This window comes from Danio rerio, chromosome 6, assembly GCF_049306965.1.
Source record: "Danio rerio strain Tuebingen ecotype United States chromosome 6, GRCz12tu, whole genome shotgun sequence".
NCBI lineage: Eukaryota > Metazoa > Chordata > Actinopteri > Cypriniformes > Danionidae > Danio > Danio rerio.
In genome coordinates, this window is record NC_133181.1 from 17,790,752 (window position 1) to 17,810,000 (window position 19,249).

General features: G+C 36.9%; 1 protein-coding gene across 1 annotated transcript in view; it reads right to left on the bottom strand.

Moving 5' to 3' along the window:
* LOC141386220 (serine/threonine-protein kinase pim-3-like) overlaps nucleotides 1-19,249 on the bottom strand; it is a 70,688-nt gene that overhangs the window by 35,620 nt on the left and 15,819 nt on the right. The window lies entirely within an intron of this gene.

A 19,249-nucleotide genomic window follows, 5' to 3' on the forward strand; every position in this document is an offset into this window, starting at 1 on the left:
GAGGTGGGTGGTGGGGGTATGTGGAGAGGTAAGCGTGATCGAACACCCAATAAGGGGGGAGAGCATGCTAGGAGCCCGGCGGCTAATCAGCGGGTCAATCAGAAATGATAAATAACACCTGTCTTTCTAGTGATTGGGCCGGAGAGACTCCCTTCTTTAGGAGAACGGGAGGAGCAGTCGGGAGAGGAGAGAGCACACACACACACATACACCGATACATGTGTGGTGGCATTTAAAGATAAATAAAATATTTGCTTACCTGAATCGCCGACCCTGTCTTCTTCTTCCCTCAACAACAATGAACTTTATTACAAGGGTATTTCATGATTTTTATTTAAGCGTTGTTTGGGCTCAATTGGGGTGTTTTTTAATTTGTCATTGAACTGCTGCTACACATCTTTTCATTAAATTTTTTATAATAAATTGATGTTTTAACTTTTTGTCTCGAAGATTGCAATGTCATTTTCTAAATTAAAAAAAAGTATAGGCTGATTATTATTTTATTTTGACTGCAGATGATTTAAAATGCTGATTTTGTCTGACCAGGGGAGAACTGCTTGTATAAAGCATGATATGATATAGCATGTTTGATCCTTGCGCTATTTTAAGTGAATGTAAAAGGTGTCGATTCTGGAGTCGATTCCACCGACTCCAAAATTAGGAGAAGGGAATAGCAGTCGACCCCAAAAAACCCAGAGCCGAACACCCCTACTGGACATAATTCATATTGGTCACAATTTATTTAACTTTATCACCGCCACTAACAGCTACTTAAACAGGATCCAAATGTATTTTGAGTGCATGAGAGTGTTTTGCCAGTAGTGGCAGTTGGTCTAATATTAGTATAGTAATAAATGGTATTTATTGATAAAGAGAGTGATGTGCTCCATCGGTCAGGATAACCTTAATATCTTGTGTGCTGTGGCGCAGTTTTCATATTTTGTACTTTGCACACATTTAAGATTTGAGGTGGGCTAATAAATTAGCCAAAGATTCTCCTCATGTGTTCACAGCAACCAGATTTCATTATCGGTTAGGTTTTTAAAACTCCTATAGTCTGAGCCCAGCTCAAGCCCACCACCACCCCCTTCCTCTTGGACATCTTTCGGTGATAGGTGATACCTGACCATCAGTTTCTTATTATTGCTGAGATGTGATTCCCTAAATTCTCCACTCCACTCTGTAAAAGACAAAGAAAACATCAACAGAGCTCTACCTGCTTGTTCAATACTATCTGTCCGTCCGTCCATCCATCCTATCTAAAGAAAATACCCGACTATCACTCTGTAAAAATGTAAATATATAAATTAAAATGTTTGATAAAGTTAATTTGACTCAACTTAAAAATGTAAGGCTGTACCTAATTTATTATGATGCACTTGTGATTACTGAGGTGTGTTTCCCTGTTCTTCCACATGCTCCATGCCAATCTGCCAAAGAAAATGATATCAGGTCTATAATTAATCTCATTACATTTCTTTGGAAACTAACTCAACTGTTCAGTCTGTTCAAGCAGTTCTACCTCTTTGCCGAGCTCCAGGTCTTCCAGTATATCTCCACTGTTCCCCTTGTTTGAGTCTCAGAGGTGTTGGTAGACATAAAGCTCTACTGAGCTACAAGCTCCCCTCAACCGCACCCCACCCCACCCCAAAAACACATTCATTTACCCATATATAAATAGTTATACTGATTATAAATTAAAATTTGAATTATATTATAAATAAAAGAATTATAATTATTAAAGTATTATTATAATGCAAATATTACTCTAAATAAATAATATAATCAAATCAATCGAATGTAAAGACACAACTGGTGTGATTTAAGATCTTCTTAAAAAACTTTTGCATGAATTTTTAATTATTATGAGAATTCTGGAAAACACAAAACAAAAATGTGTAGAATTATCTGTTGTCTGAGACCCGACTCTGATGGCCGAGAAATAACGTTAAGTCTAACTTTCCTGACTCATTCATCATCTCTCCTTTGTGCTTCATACAAAAAAGCCTTGTATAGTCAAAATATGATCATCCTCATATTACTTAAACATTAGTTTTGCAGACTTGCAAAACTTACTGAGCGCAGACACCACTGCATTAAAGGCTGTTCTGCTGGTTTTATGAGTGGCATGTATTTTTTTCAGTGTGCATGTTAAACAACCGGGATTCACAGCAGAAGCAGAAGCAGTGGTGTGTGAGGCACACAAGAGTGGTTTTCTGCACATATGCGTCAGTTTGTTCTCGATTAAACTATGCTGCTTTATTTACTGCATTGCCCCATTTACTGGAGCACGTGCCTCCGTAAATGGGGTCTAGCGACACCCCTGGCCAGTCTCCTTTTCTGTCTGTTGTGTGTTCTTTAATTGCAATTTAAATAGCTGCCACAAAGAAGACATCTTTCCAACTATCTATGCCCACCTCCACCCCCTTCCTCTTGGAAGGACATCTACTGTATTTACCATCTGACCAGCCAGTCAGACCAGATTCATTAATCTATCATCCATCCATTAATCCCAAAAATACCAAACCAGGGGTGCGTTTCCCAAAACCATTGTTAGCCAACTAAGGTCACAAGTTCTGTTGTTTTAAACATAGTTTGTTGATTTGCCGTTTCCCAAATCCATCGCTTCAACGAACATTCGTAAACTGCGTCACAAACTTGAGCACTTGAAACTACAGCTCTGGAGCTGTAGTTAGAAAGAGTTCCTGACTGTGTTCTATTCTCAGTAGGGATGTCCCGATCCGATATTGATATCGGAAATTCGTCTGACATCAGTCCAAAAAACTATATCGGACTGGGTTAAAAATCTCCAATATAAGCAGTCCGATACTCTCTAAACTCCGTTACAGCTATTCCATCCAGCAGCGTCCAGAGCCAACGTGCAAAGCCAACGTGATCACAACACTGCTTGCTAGCAAAGTCTCTAAGATTTAACATGCTCTTCACACTAAGTTATGGTGTATTACGAAATAAATCTATTGTGACGGTAGCACATGCTGACGCTATCAACAACGGCACATCTCTAACGTTACTGGTTTATTTACTTCATGTCAAGCGACCTTTACATTGTTTTGCATCATGGTTTTGCATAAGGCTGCTAAGCAACATAAGGCACATAATGGCGACGTAGCGCACCTCGTGCGAGCCTCAATTTGATCATGGCATATCGTGGTTCATCCAGTGTGATAGCTAACTTATCACCAGCGCTTCCCACACATAAGACTTTACCTCAGCGGCCCGGTTCTGTGTGCATAAGAAAAGTCTCCGCCACAGACTTGCGGGCTCTGCTGCTGCAGCAGACCCACAGAGACGCGCTGGATACCTGCTCTGACTTTAGCTTTCAGAAGAGCGCGAGGACACGTGGGAAAAAAACCTACATTATCTTTTTCCCGCACATGTCCTTTTTTTGGGACTTAAAAATTGCATTCAGCCAAGATTTCTAAATTGCCGAACATGTCCCGGATTCTGCTTTCTTTAGCTGCGTTTTTTCAATATTTTATATGCAAACTTTCAATCTCAATCTCTCAGCAGCACCAAGATTAGAGAGGGAGCAGATTTGACCTGTCAGTGGTGCACATGGATAGTAGGAGTGAAATAGTGGATTTATTATTCTTTATTTCATTTTTTACTTGAACACTCTAAAAGGAACAGTGTCATGTAAAATGCTAAACATTTTCATTGTCTGTTAAATAAGAATAAGAAATCATTCTGTTGCTGAGGGCCATTACTGTTTAAAAGAAAGAATGGTATTACTTTTGGGGGAGAAGGAAAATTTTATTGGAGACATTCCCATGTTTAACTCTTCATTAAAGAATGATAAAGTGTTCTGATAAAAAGTGTCAGCTTTGCACATCAGTTTGCAGTTATTTACTTTGTCTAATTTTCCCATGTGGGCAGTAAGGTGGAATCTGTGCAAATATGCAAATATAATGAATTTTGATAAATAAAATTATTTTTAAAAGTCACATTATTTCAAGTGCTGTGGAGAAAAGGTGTGTTTCAATCTAGCCTCTGGAAGTATTTTTATGTTAAATATAATATGTGCAATATATATTATTATAAAATGAATAATGTTTGGGAACATTGATACAGCCATAGTCTTCTTATGATACAAACACAGATGAAATAGCTCTGATCATGTAAATGTTTGGACTAACCATACTGCACATTTTTATCAACTTAACAATAAATTATTTCTGCTGCCCAGTGTGAAAGCTATTCTTCAGCTCAACTGGATCAAAAAGCTGTGTGAAATTGAAATTTTGGACACTGAACCTTTAGCAGTTGTTCAGTTAACAATATTTTTTTTCTTATGTTCCTGCTCTTTTTGCTGATGGTAAAAAATGAATAACTGAAGTGACCTTTAATTAGCATTTTGCACTTTAAATATGTATTTTTGTTTATTCAATTAACATATTTTTCAGGGTCTTAATATTTATTCTTTAATTCTTTTTATATATTCTTATGTAAAAGTTCACATTTATGCAACCAATAGTTAATAAACTGGTTGTTTTTTCCATACTTACTGTTGCTGACTTGTTCTCAGTTTGATCTAGCCGTTCATACATTCGACTCAACAAAATAGATAAAAGTAAAGTATTCATAATTTGTGCTGATATCGAATTTATATCGGTATCGGACTGATGGCTGCAATATCGGTATTGTATCGGAAGTTAAAATGTTGTATCGGGACATCCCTAATTCTCAGTTATCCCCCCATGCCCTATTCATTTAGAACATTTTAACATTCAAAGTTGCAATTATTAAAAATAAAAAAAAACATTAAAGTCATCTCTCTTAGGTGTAATTTGCGTTCAAACTATTTTTACAGTTCAGTTTTCGTGATCTTACAGATCTTACAGTTTACAACTGTGCTCCCTTCGCAGTGCACTTTGAAAACATTGATGTCATTTTGAACACAGCCTCATGGCGAAAGATATAGGTGACCTATAATTTAAAAGCAGAATTTATGTTACGTCTCCAAAGCTTGTGAAAACAAAAAGCATACATTAATTATTTCAATTTATAGTGGATTATTTATTAAGTATCTGTACTGTATATGACATGGGCCTGCTGGTTAGAACTTTCTGCAGTGGTTTACATGTGTTAAAGTGTAAAAGTAAAAAAACTTAAAAAAAATAAAAATAATAATAATAATAATTTCATATATATATATATATATATATATCCTACTTAATAATAATAATCATTATCATCACCATTAAAGTATGATTTTTTCATTTCTAATAAATAATTAATATTACATTTCATTTTATAATAAATAGCCATTATTATTTATTTATTTTTATGATTTATATGATATTAGAATACGTGTCAGCTTTTGTAAGTGATATGTTTTAGAATAGAATGTGTAATGTTCAACTTTTTTAATAATATTAGTGAAGCAAACATTAGCCCTATATGTGTCATTTACATATATTTCAGTTAATATGGAAAGCAAATGCATATTTTTACTAAATCTAATATTGGATTCTATTTTAAATGCGTGTGCCCGTGTCACAATCACCAGCGACCTCAGCATCATTACGGGCATTTTATCATAATTATAACTAACCTGGTTTAGGCGATGGAGCTGCAACAGAGAAACTACAGGTTTTGGAAAACACTCGTCACTACATCATTCTTTTCTCAAACGATGCATCAGACTTTTATAGTTTAGCCGTGAGTTACTTCGTTGTTTGGGAAACGCAGCCCAGACCATCAGTTTCCAGTCATGCTGAGGTGCGAGTCCCATTTCTCCACAGGCCCCAGTCTAATCTGCAAAAGACAAATACATGACTAACAAAGCTCTACTTGCTGGATGATCTGCATCAATAAACCAAACGTTCTCCAGTGTTCCTCAGATAAATATTCACCATTTTGCTTGTGAGTCTGACTCTTCTGCCTGTTGTACACTGAAAAAAATTATTCAGAGATGACTCCTTGGATTTACAAAATTTTTTTACGTAAGGTGGTTGTAAACAATTTATTTGTGTGGAATTTAAACAAACAAATTATGTTGAACATTTTTAAACTTAATTTGTTTGTTTAAATTCAACACAAATAAATTGTTTGCAACAGTTCTGCATGCAACACTTTTTTCAGTGTAGTTGTAAATAACAGCCACAGACAAGACATATATCTAACAATCTATGCCCACCACCACCCCCTTCCACTTGGAAGGACATCCATCCATGCACCCATTCATCTGCCTTTAAAGCATATTCCTGACCATCAGTGTCCATTGCTGAGGTGTGTGATTCCTATTTGTCTCCACATGCTGCACTCCAGCCTGGAAAAGATAAAGACACAACTAACAGAGCTCTACATGCTTGCTGAACTCCAGAAATGCATAAACTGTTAACCAGCGGTTTTCAGACAAACCTCCACCGATGCTCTTGTGAGTCTCCTTCTTCTGTCTGTTGTGTGTCCATTACAGGAAAAAGAAACACCTGCCGCAACAAGACATTTATCTGACTTAAAGAGATTCCAGACCATCATCTAGTATGTACAAATGAAAGTATATGATTTTAAATGTTTTATAAAGTTAATTTGATTCAACCTAAAAAAGTGTAAGTCTGTATCTAATTTATTACGATGCACTTGTCATTACTAAGGTGCGTTTCCCTGTTCCTCCACATGCTCCATGCCAACCTGTCAAAGAGAAAGATATCAGGTCGTTATTTTATCTCAATGGATTTCTTTGAAAGCAAACTCCATTGTTCAGTCTGTTCAAGCAGTTCTACCTGCTTCCTGAGCTCCAGGTCTTGCAGTAAATCTCCACCATTCCGCTTGTGAGTCTCCTTCTTCTGCTCCACTCCAATCTGCAAACAAACAAAGACAGCCCCAAGTGCACAGTCCACACTTCTTTTAAACGGTTAAATAAGAGCATCATCCGTGAATTTAAAGTGAACTTAATCTTTTTAAAATAAAAGAATATTGTCAGCGCAATAGCCTTGTGGTCAATGCGTTGACATATGGTGCAGTAGCACAAAAGGGCGTCCCGAGTTCGAATCCCAGCATAAAGACATTTCCCAAGCCTACACCCTTCTCTCTCTCCCACTTAGTTTCCTGTCCCATTACAGTCCTATCTAATAAAGGCAAAAAAGCCGAAAAAAAAGAATATTTCAGTGTGAACACACTACTTACACCATTTACACTACAAAATGGCATAGAATAGTGTACAAGTATGTGATTTGGAACGCACCCATAGACAGTACTGACAGAGCCCTACCTGCTGTTCTCCAGCATTTTCTAGATAAATGTCCACCGATGCTCTTTTGAGTCTCCCTCTTCTGCCTGCTCTCCATTAGCTGAAAAAGGAAAAACCTGACACAGACAAGGCCTAACTATCTATCTATACCAGTAGTTCTCAAAGTGTGGTACGCAGACTTCCTTCTAGTGGTGCACGGAGGAATCACAGAATAATAATTAAAACTATATGAACGCCCTTTTACCCTTTGATGTATACGACAACACCGGTGTGATTAGCATTGGCTGTTCCCTGTACTGTATGATCACACTGTTATGATTAGTATGTTTAGTGCATCATGTCATCGGATGCTAAGAATGAAAAAAACTGTGGAGCTCTCGAGCAGATCCGCACTAGTGAAGTGCTTTTCAGTTACTGCTAACTCAGAAATTTCTACAAGCTGCATCATTGGTGAAATAATTATCACAAATGTGTTAACGTGTTCATAGTTGTGTATAATAATGTGTGTTTTCGATGTATAGCCGATACATATTTCGATATATATTTGTTTTGTAAATAGCCTAGTGGTGTGGCTTTTGATTTACTTTGTTAAAAGTTTGTTGGTCAGTGTATTTATAATCACTCACTTTACTAAAACACATACTGTAAATGACGCGCTGTAAGCAGATCTAATCTCTAATTTAAATTGTAATTGTGAACGTTATATTTTAAATACAAGTTAATGTTTATGGCACTATCATACACCCGGCGCAATGTGGCGCTAGGCACGGCGCAATAGACTTTTGCTAATTTCAGATTGGCGCAAGAGTGGTTTTGAGGCGTTGTGCTACGCTGTTTAAATAGCAAATGCATTTGCGCTCATATGTGCATCCATAGGCGCTCTGGTCTAAAAAGGAAGGTGTTCTGAGGCGCATTTCTGGCGCGTCGCTATTTTGCGAAACTAAAATAGATTTTTAATTAGACCAAAACAAACCCGGTCTAAACTCCAGCGCAGAGTTGCGCCTCGCTTACACACTGCTTAATACGCACAAGAGAGCAATAAGCAAATATCTTTACATATGAAAAAATTCAATATTAAGGATATAGGATATAATAAGAATATATATAGGATATAAATATAAAGGATTAAAATATTACAAAACATATTATTTTCTCGCCTACATAAATATGAAAAACCACTGCTTTTATGTCTTCTTCATCTCGGGAGGCTTTTTCAGTTCATTTATAACAATTTGCTTTTGTATAATGTTATTATTATTAGCAGTATTATTTATTTTATCCATATTTATATTTGTTTTATGAAATACAAGCTTAGATTTGCCCACCTGTCAGGTTTTAGACCATATGGGGCACAGCATGTGTATTAGGATATAACTCAGGTTTTTGAGCACACTTCGTTATTATTGTTCATTTATTAGTTTGCTGGAAATTAGAACTGAATTTAAAAATAGTTTTGAAACGAATATTTGCGCTAAACAAACAAAATAATTATTTATAGGTTAATTGATGTCTGTGCGAAAAGGTTTCCCTATCCAAGAGCGAAAGTGAAAGTAGATCGATTATCTCTCATTCTCATGCAGTAGATGCTCTGTTTAACAGTTTTCTGTTAACTGTTTGCTAGTGAAATGCTCAGTTTTTCCACTTAGACTTACTTTACGTCTTGTAAATAGTGAATGCGCTTATGGCGCGACGTAGCTGGCTCTTAAAGGGAATGGGAGATGAGACTCTAATTGGTTTATTCTCAAAACACACCAATAACTCATTAAGATAATAAACTCAACCCTTTTAGACCATGCGCCACACGCAAAGCGGATTTTCCCATCTTTAAATTAGCAAAAATGCGTTCTGACACGCCCTGAAAGCGTTTGCGCCCTGCGTGTTGCGCTCTGCGCATGGACCGTCAAAATAGAGCCCTTAGATTTCAAGAGAGAGAGCGGGGATAGTTGTAACACTTACAATCTCTACAACTAGTTACAAATCAGCTGATTCACTTCACACATGCTCATTTTAGTCCTCATACCACATATGAAAAAGTCCTGTGACAGACACAGCAGATATTAGACAGAAAAACTACACTTCAGCTGAGATTAGCTAATTAATTATTTTTAAGATATCATTGCCTGATTTGTAGTTAAACCCATGTAATCTGTGTGTCTGATTGTGAATATACTAAATCCACATTGTTGGTGATAATGTTTTAGCTGTTAGCTGTAGGAGAACAGATTCATGGCCACATAATGCTGGGTCAGTTGAAACAACAAAAGCTAGTAACTTGCTAGTCACATCAGTGAAATGTTACCACCAACCCCAAGCAGATTTAAAACTGTATTTATATGATTTAATTTCAGTATTGCTATAGCTTATAAAAGAGAAAGTCAAAAGTAGTTTGAGTTCAGTGTTTGACCTCTGTGGGCTCATGAAGCCTGCAAACACAAATAGTGTTCAATTGTTGAAGCTGATGCACATTTGCACATTTCATTCAGCTTTGTAACACAGAGACACACAAACTATACTGAAAGCTCAATGCTGAATAAAAAGCTTTCGAATCCATTTTTATGTCATAATTCTCATTTTATAATGTTACAACTAACCCAGACTGTGGGCTGAATTGTAACATTTCACTCCTCCTGTTTGAGGGCTTACTCACACAATGTACAGTTGCCTTGAACCGGGCCGAAGCAAACTTGTCCCCCCTCCCGTCTCACCCGACGGCCCGCACTCACATCGCATTTGGGACTGAGCATGCTTACGTCATCAATGATGCACAGTTCAGTAAGAAGCGCTCTCACTCAGCACAGTGGAAATTTCTTTAGTTATATCGTTTTCAAGAGTTTACACTTAGCTGATGACTGATTATAAGCAAGTTTAGCATGCTGTCCCGGGAGAGAGACCTGAGCTCAAAAGGTCCTTGAGCCCTGGGCTCCCTCCCGTTTGCCTCAGGTAGATCTCGACAACTCCCCCCTTGATATGAGCTGATCACTAAAATAAACGCTATGTAGAGATATGCTGTAGGATGAGGGTTTGACTGTAGTGCTAAATTTAGATTGATCAATTCACTTGTAGTACATGTTTTTGGAATGTGGGAGAAAATCGGAGAACCCAGGGAAAACCCACGCGAGCACGGAAAGAAAATGCAAACTATGCACAGAAATGACAGTCGGCCTGTTAAAGGACTAGAACCGGTGACGCTCTTGCTGTGAGGCTACAGTGCTAACCACTGGGCCACCGTGCCACCCTATGAAGGGAAAGGTGGAGATGTAGGGGTGGAAGGGGGGATTCTTCAAATTGAAGATGACTGTAGTGGGAAACCCTGGCTCTTTACAGTGGGTTAGGAATGCCGTAATTGGTGGATCATACATGCTAATGCAGAACCAGCCGTGTTCAATCAAAATCACGTGATCCTCTCGAAATTAGTTTATAAATAAACTTCACGTAAATCATTTGGGATGCGGTGACACGCAGTTAATTATATCGCTGAACAGATCAGCCACTTTTGACGCTCATAAACAATTATAAAGTCATCGCGCTGCAGGAATTAGGAGTTTTGCTAAAGGTGCAGCTGTCATGCAGTGAGGTGTTTGCATCTTTAATAATGTACGACAGTTTGCATTCATTGAACAGTATGAATGATTAATAAATCCATATAAAACAGTTCCTTAAACGTCACGTCTCGTCTTCAGTTTATTGGCACACCTCTTCCAACCAGGCCAGGGCCGGCCAAGTGAACCGCACCTGAGCCAGATTCGGAGCACTCACACTTCTCAAACGATATGGGCCTGGGCACGGTTCGGATAGCATAGTGTGATTACGCCCTGAAACTAAAAAGTGTTCACATTTACTGTTTACTCTGCAAAAATAACTTATTTGCAGTTTAATAGCAGACACTTGTAACTCAAGATCTCAAAGATATATAGAAAAATATAATAGAAGTACAACTATCCCCGGTCTCCCCCATACAAATATATCATATGTACATGCAACATATATTTTAAAATGTATTAATAATAATAATTTATAATACTTATGCTCTTGTGAGTATCTCTCTTCGCCTGTTGAGGTTTCATTACCTACAATGTAAATAACAGCCACAGACAAAACATCTATTTAACAATCTATGCCCACCACCACCCCCTTCCACTTGGAAGGACATCTATCCATGCACCTATACTTCTGCATTAAAAGGATATTCTTGACCATCAGTGTCCAGTCACCACTGAGGTGTGTGATTCCTATTGGTCTCCACATGCTCCACTCCAGTCTGTAAAAGACAAAGACACGACTAACAGAGCTCTACATGCTTGCTGAACTCCAGAAATGCACAAGCTGCTCTCCAGCGTTTTTCAGATAAATCTCCACTGATGCTCTTGTGAGTCTCCCTCTTCTGCCTGCTCTCTCTCCATTACCTGATAAAGAAAAACCTGACAAAGACAAGGCCTAATTACTATCTACAATAACCAGCACTCCATCTTGGAAGGACGTCCATCGATTCACACGTCCACCTAATTAAAAAAAAATTAAATTCTTGACCATCCAGTCGTTGCTGAGGTGTGCGATTCCTTCTTTTCTCCATGTGGTGCCATCTTATCTGTAAAATACAATAGAAAGATGTCAAGTCATTCATTAATCTAATACCATTCTTTGGAAGTTTCATCTACCATTGTCTCCAGTCTGGTTCTGTTCTAAAACTAACAAATAATATTTCACAGCTTTAAGTCAATACTCTACTAGATGACAATCTATAAACTTAGAAGAGATAAATGTGCTACAATAATTAGTAAAACTGTAAATAAAACAAATAACAATCAAAAGCTACAAATGTTGAACAGGCCGACAGCATAAATTACTAATAAATGATACAACAGCCAGACAATCTATCTGACAACAGACGTGCAGTAATATTTAATGTGGTAACGCTGACAGCATACAAATAAATTAGAACAGATCAATTTATCCGATCATATAACAAATAACAATCTGCAAATGTTAAGTTAGATAGCGATATACAAATGAAGCATACAAACAAAAATATTGTATCTATTTCTGTCTATCTGAAGGAAATATCTGACAACCACTTACTGCCCCATTAAGACCAGGTTTTCCACTCACTGAAGCACCACAAGCACATCTCCTGTGAGTTTTATTAAAACTAATATTAAAATGTTTTATTAAGTTAATTTGATTAAACTAAAAATGTAAGTCTGTACCTAATTTATTACGATGTACTTGTCAATACTGATGTGTGGTTCGCTGTTTCTCCACATGCTCCATGCCAACCTGTCAAAGAGAAAGATATCAGGTCGTTAACTAATCTTAATACATTTCTTTTGAAACTAACTCTATTGTTTAGTCTGTTCAAGCAGCACTACCTGCTTCATGAGCTCCAGGTCTTCAAGTATATCTCCACCGTTCTCCTTCTTCTGCTCCACTCCAATCTGCAAATAAACAAAGACAGTCCCAACAAAACCCCAACTGCTGTTCTCCAGCATTTTTTAGAGAAATCTCCACCGATGCTCTTGTGATTCTCCCTCTTCTGTCTGCTCTCCAATACCTGAAAAAAGGAAAAACCTGACACAGACAAGGCCTAAACACCCATCTATACCAGTGGTTCTCAAAGTGTTGTACGCAGGTTTCCTTCTAGTGGAGAAATCACTGAATAATAATTATAAATATATGAACGTCCTTTTACCCTTTGATGCAAACGATAACAGATGTGATCAGCATTGGCTGTTCCCTGTTCTGTATGATCACACTGTTATGATTAGTATGTTTAGTGCATCATGTCATCAAAACTGTGGAGGGCTTAAGCAGATACATGTTAGAGAGGTGCTTTTACAGACCAGTCCTGTTGGCATTTCAGTTACTGCAGTGCAAACTCAGGAGACTAAGGTTTTAACATGTGTTAGTAGTTGTGTAAAAAAATACATTTATGGTTTATAGCCTAAAGTCATTTGTTATGTAAATAGTCTAGCGGTGTGGCTTTCGATTTAGTTTGTTGCCTCAGATTTAAATTAATCTGGATGTGATTCAAATGGTGCGGGCCGCAGAACAGACTCAAGCTAATTTGCCATGTTTGAAGCTCGGAGAAACAGAAAAACTGAAAGTCTTTGTGTACACAGACGGAGCACCCGCGAACCTTACCCGAGTCAACCTGAAAACGGTGGTCAGTTGCACAGTTTACACAAACTCTATGGGCTCTATTTTGATGGTCCATACGCAGAGCGCAAAACGCAGGGCGCAAATGCTTCCAGGGTGTGTCAGAATGCATTTTTGCTAATTTAAGGACGGGAAAATCAGCTTTGCGCCGTGGCGCATGGCCTAAAAGGGTTGAGTTTATTTTCTTATTGAGTTATAGGTGAGTTTTGAGAATAAACCAATCAGAGTCTCATTTCCCATTACCTTTAAGAGCCAGCTGCGTCGCGCCATAAGTGCATTTGCAATTTACAGGACGTAAAGTAAGTGTAAGTGGAAAAACTGAGCATTTCACAAGCAAACAGTAAACACTTTTTTTTAAACAGAAAACAGTTAAACAGAGCATCTACTGTGCAGAATGAGAGATAAATGATCTACTTTCACTTTCGCTCTTGGATAGGGAAACCTTTTCGCACAGACATCAATTAGTCTATAAATAGTTAATTTTGCTTGTTAAGAGCACATATTCGTTTCAAAACTATTTCTAAATTCAGTTCTAATTTCCAGCAAACGAATAAATGAAAATTAATAACGAAGTGTGGTCAAAAACCTGAGTTATATCCTAATACACATGCTGTGCCCCATATGGTCTAAAACCTGCAGGTGGGCAAATCTAAGCTTGTTTTTAATAAAACAAATATAAATATGGAGATAATAAATAATACTGCTAATAATAATAACATTATACAAAAGCAAATTGTTATGAATGAACTGAAAAAGCCTCCCGAGATGAAGAAGGCATAAAAGCAGTGGTTTTTCATATGTAGGCGAGAAAATAATATGTTTTGTAATATTTTAATCCTTTATATTTATATCCTATATATATTCTTATTATATCCTATATATATGCTTAATATTTTAATTTTTTCATATGTAAAGATATTTGCGTATTGCTCTACATCTTGTGTGTAGGCTATTAAGCAGTGTGTAAGCGAGGCGCAACTCTGCGCTGGAGTTTAGACCGGGTTTGTTTTGGTCTAATGAAAAATCTATTATAGTTTCTCAAAATAGCAACGTGCCAGCAGTGCGTCTCAGAACACCTTCCTTTTTAGACCAGAACGCCTATGGGTGCACATATGAGCGCAAATGCATTTGCTATATAAACAACGTGGTGCAAAACAGCAAAACAACACTTGCGTCAAGGTGAAACTAGCAAATAACATTTGCACCGCGCCATGCGCTGCATTGCGCTGGGTGTATGATAAGGCCCTATGTGTTTTACTTAAGATATGATCTCACTTCCACCAAATTATGGAAATGCTGCATCTATGAATTGATAAATCACGTATGAATTGGTCAAACAGTGTATTTATAATCACTAGGGATGCACCTATTCCAATACCAGTATCGGGGTGACACTTAAAATACTCACTCATATCGTACATGAAAGGCAGATACCACGCACAGATCCCACTCAACAGTAATTTACTACATGGATGTGATTTGTTATCCTACCTGACTTCAATGTCTTAATAATTAGCCTAATGAATTATATATTTATAGCTTAGTCCTTTTAAACAATCCTTTTAAAAATACATTATTAATGAATCTATCGGCTACTGAAGAATAAACCGAACATGCAATATGATCCTTGCATAATGATCACAGCAAAACAAGCTAGCACTCATTTTAATATAAACTATAAATAAAAAAAATGAAAGAAATTTTAAGTAATGGAACATTATGTAAAAAATCTAAAGACATAAGTATTAAGTATTGTGATAAGTATTGTTAATAGAATATTTATAACGGTATGATTTTGCTTGAGATTATAACGATACTTGCACTGAGCTCTCACGGGCACGCTCTCTCTCACCAGTGACAGTTAACAAGCGCCGCATAAGGGCGCTATACACACCACGCAGCATACACTGGCAAGATGACAAGTGCTGAACTCCAAGGGACCAGTTTTACTTGTTGCCGATTTGTGTGTTGTTCCTTTTTTTAAAAGGCCTTTTATTTTTAAAATCTCTCAAGTTAATAATGGCTATCGGGTCACATAATCACATGATATTTGAGCTCAATAACGTGGTGCGCAGTATGACTATTCACCAACACCGCCCTGTAAGTGTAGGCCAACAGCTCTGGTGTGTAATGAATTGCATGTTTTAAATGACAGCGAGACTTGCTACATATTGTTTTTCATGTAAAATATATATTCTAACTAGGGATGCTCATTTCGGTTAATTTTGCTAACCGACAACTGCCGCTCATTAATCGGTTATTAACAGTTAACTGGTCAGATTACTATTAATTTTATATTAAACAAATTGATGTGTCTATTTTGTGTCTGACACATTAAATATTGCATAAAATACTGATTTATTTTTATACGCTAGCATATTAATAATAGAACAATACAACAGAGCATTTTCACGAACCTGCAGTGTTTAGCACAGATGAACAGAATAATCTAAATAAAATGAATAAAATAAATAGGACTGCCCTAAATTATTTTGCACTTAAATAATTAATTTATATTACAAATCGAAAACACTGACTGATTATTTTTAATAACCAGCATAGGCTGTTTTTTTCCAATCATATTTTTGTCTTCCGTCAAATAAAATAGCTGACTTCCTCAAATCGCTCGCTCCACGGAAAATATGCATTTATTTAATGCCCCACTGTTATTATTATAATCACAATACCTTTTTACATTTTTAATAGAAATCATTATTTTAAAGATTATGTCTTGCTATGGTTTCCTTTCTCTCCATCGCGGCTCAAGTGCGCGCGCTGCGTGATGAAAAAACAACAACGACGCGCGCATATGTTGACATTTTGTAAACAGTTTTTTGTTTAAATATGATATTGCATTAATGTGCATACATGCTTTATATGCTGTAAAATAAAAGGTAAAGCCTATTTGTTGCGTTTATGATGCAGATCCAGGTCAACATCAACGCTTTTTTTGGCATCAACACGTCTGTTTGAAGCAATATTCTTCTTCCATTTTGCTAATTTGGCAAATGTGTCTGTAGGCACGGGTTATACATTATCGTCTCGCAAGTTAAGTATGTCTTGCAGTTGAACAAGTGGCCGAGCTCAGCTAACGTGCTTTTTTCATTTCAAAAACGCGAGGCGCACCTCACTGCCTTTATGTTGACAAGGAAAAAAAGAAGAGAAGAAGCGCGGTCCTCTTATGAAACGACTGAATCAGCTGGGTATCAATTGTGCAAAAGTGTTGCTGTATATGTTGATAAAATTGTAATATTTAATAATATTATGATATTCAAGATTTGTACATTCGTACAGCTCTGGATAACTTAAAACAGCGATTAGACCTTCAGAGCGGTGTTAATGCGTCCTGAAGTAAAGCGAAACGGCCATAAACGCCAGCAAGATAGAGTGATTATATGTAGAGTCATACTTTATCTATAAATAAAGTATAACTATAGAAACTGTTCATCTTAACTGAAAGCTTCTGCGTGTTTGCTGGCCTCACGCATCGCGCACCTGTCAGTCATTCAGTCAGTCAGCACGTAACCCCAAAGGATTAAACAATAGCGCACAGCACTATATGGTTACAAAAAAGTTTGCGCTGTTATAATCCACTTACCTTTTAATACGTTTTGTTGCGATTATAATCCGCTAATAAAAACAACAACAACAATAACTGAATGTTTTGAATGGGTAATGTAGCCGTGGCTAGATGCATTTTGGTCCCCGCCATGGAAGAATGAATGTAGCGGAAACCAAGCTCTTTAAAAGTTCTCTGTAGTTGTCTTGACAACACAAACTGCTGCTCTGGGATGAGCCGCGTGCAAAAGATGCCCCTCTTAACGCAAAGGCGCATTCAATCAGCCGCTTATGCAGGCAAACTAAAATTATATAAAATAATAATTTTAATCGTTTAACTGATAGCATTAATTGGTCACGCACCCTTTCGGTTAACGGTTAATCGATTATTTTGAGCATCCCTAATTCTAACCCAGTACACAATAAAATAATATTTTTTGAATGGCTTGCCTATTGGCAGTATATATAACCGTTAAGCTTAAATAGGCTAAACACATTTAATTAATATTACAACACATTAATACAAACTAGCCACCCTTTGTATATTTTTTAGCAAACGAAAAATGCAATGAATTATTTATTTTGATTTTCTTTTTTATTAAAATTAATATAATTATTAGGCTACACAATTTCTACATAACATTGGCTCTGATTGCGTTTTTACAGATATCCTACTGATAGACTTTTTGGGTCAAAGACATTTATGCCTGTTCATTTCAGTGCTGTATTTGACAGATTTCGCAAAGGCTTCAGCTATTCTACCTGTCAGCTGGTACCAGCCTCAGTTTTGCGACATGACTTGTGTGGTGTCTACGTATCAATGTCTGGATGACAGCGAGAGAGAGATGAGAACAGACCTCAGATTCGATGTGTGGCCGCACGTCACAGTTACTTTACTGCAATTTTTGAATATTGGCTCATCTAAATTAACTTTTCATTAGATAAAGCTGAAATATTGCCAGAGAGACAAAGCAACTTTTAGTTTTGAAAAAGGGCAGCTTCAGTGAAAAAATGCACAAACGCAGGATACACTCTATTCATTATTGATTTTTTTAACATTGAACGCATAATAATCAAATGCAAAAAAGAACAGCTGAAATTCAGAAAAAGGTTGCAGCGATGGTTGCTTTGTTTGATCTGCAGTTGGCTTGTCAGTGGCGCGGCATTGCTAAATCACTCGTTTTAATAAAAATAAGATTAATTATTATTAAACATTGTGAGATGATGGTCGCATGATTTTTAAAATGAGAGTATGCTTTGAGTAATTATGGCTATTGATCTTATCTAGCCGTGACCCACCTATAGTTAAACTTAAAGTATAGCATCAAGTATAGCCTACTTTATACCTGACCTGCGGATTAACGGCAGGACTCGTAAATATGAAAAAATCGCCCATAACAGGGTTTTATGCTTCCCGAATATGCAGTGTAAGAGAGTGACTCCAAAAGTTAACGTACACTGCACACACTTTATGTAATGTGTGAAGTCGTGGAGGGATGTCAGCGCAAGGATAACTCATCATTTAAATGTCCACAGTTAATCTTTAATAGATAAGGTCTGGATTTGCAGGTTTATCAACAATGTGTGTATATTTTTGGCTTGGAAAAGCCTTCTCTTAAAGATGTTTGTGGTTATCCTTGCAACAAGCAAAAACTAAATGAATAAATAAATAAATAAACTTTATCAAAACCAAATCTATGAAGTATTGGTATCAGTTCTCGGTATCGGCTAGAACATAAATTAAAATACTCATATCGTTTTGTAAAAAAGTGGTATCGGTGCATCCCTAATAATCACTCAGTTTTCTAAAACTGTAAATGACGCACTGTGAGCAGATCTAATCTCTAATTGAAAAACGTAATTTTAAATCATATATTAAAAATACAGGTTAATGTTTAGATTTCACGGGGGAGAAACCAGGAATTAGTCACAAATCAATCTCGCACTTCCTAACCCTTCTGGCTGTGGATGACTGACCAGGTTCTGTGGCAGACACAGCAGATATTAGAGAGGAAACACTACGTTTCAGCAAAGTAATATTTTTTACTTGAATTATTTTTAAGATATCAATGCCTGATTTGTAGTTAAACCCATGTAATCTGTGTGTGGATATATTTAATCCACATTGTTGGTGATAATGTTTTAGCTGTTTGCTGTGGGAGAACAGATTCATGGCCACATAACACTGGGTCAGTTGTAAAAATAAAAGCTAATAACTTGCTCGTAACGTCGGTGAAATGTTTCCACCAACCTCAAGCAGATTCAAAAATGTCTTTATATGATTTAATTTCAGTATTCCTATAGCTCTTTAAAGAGAAAGTCAAA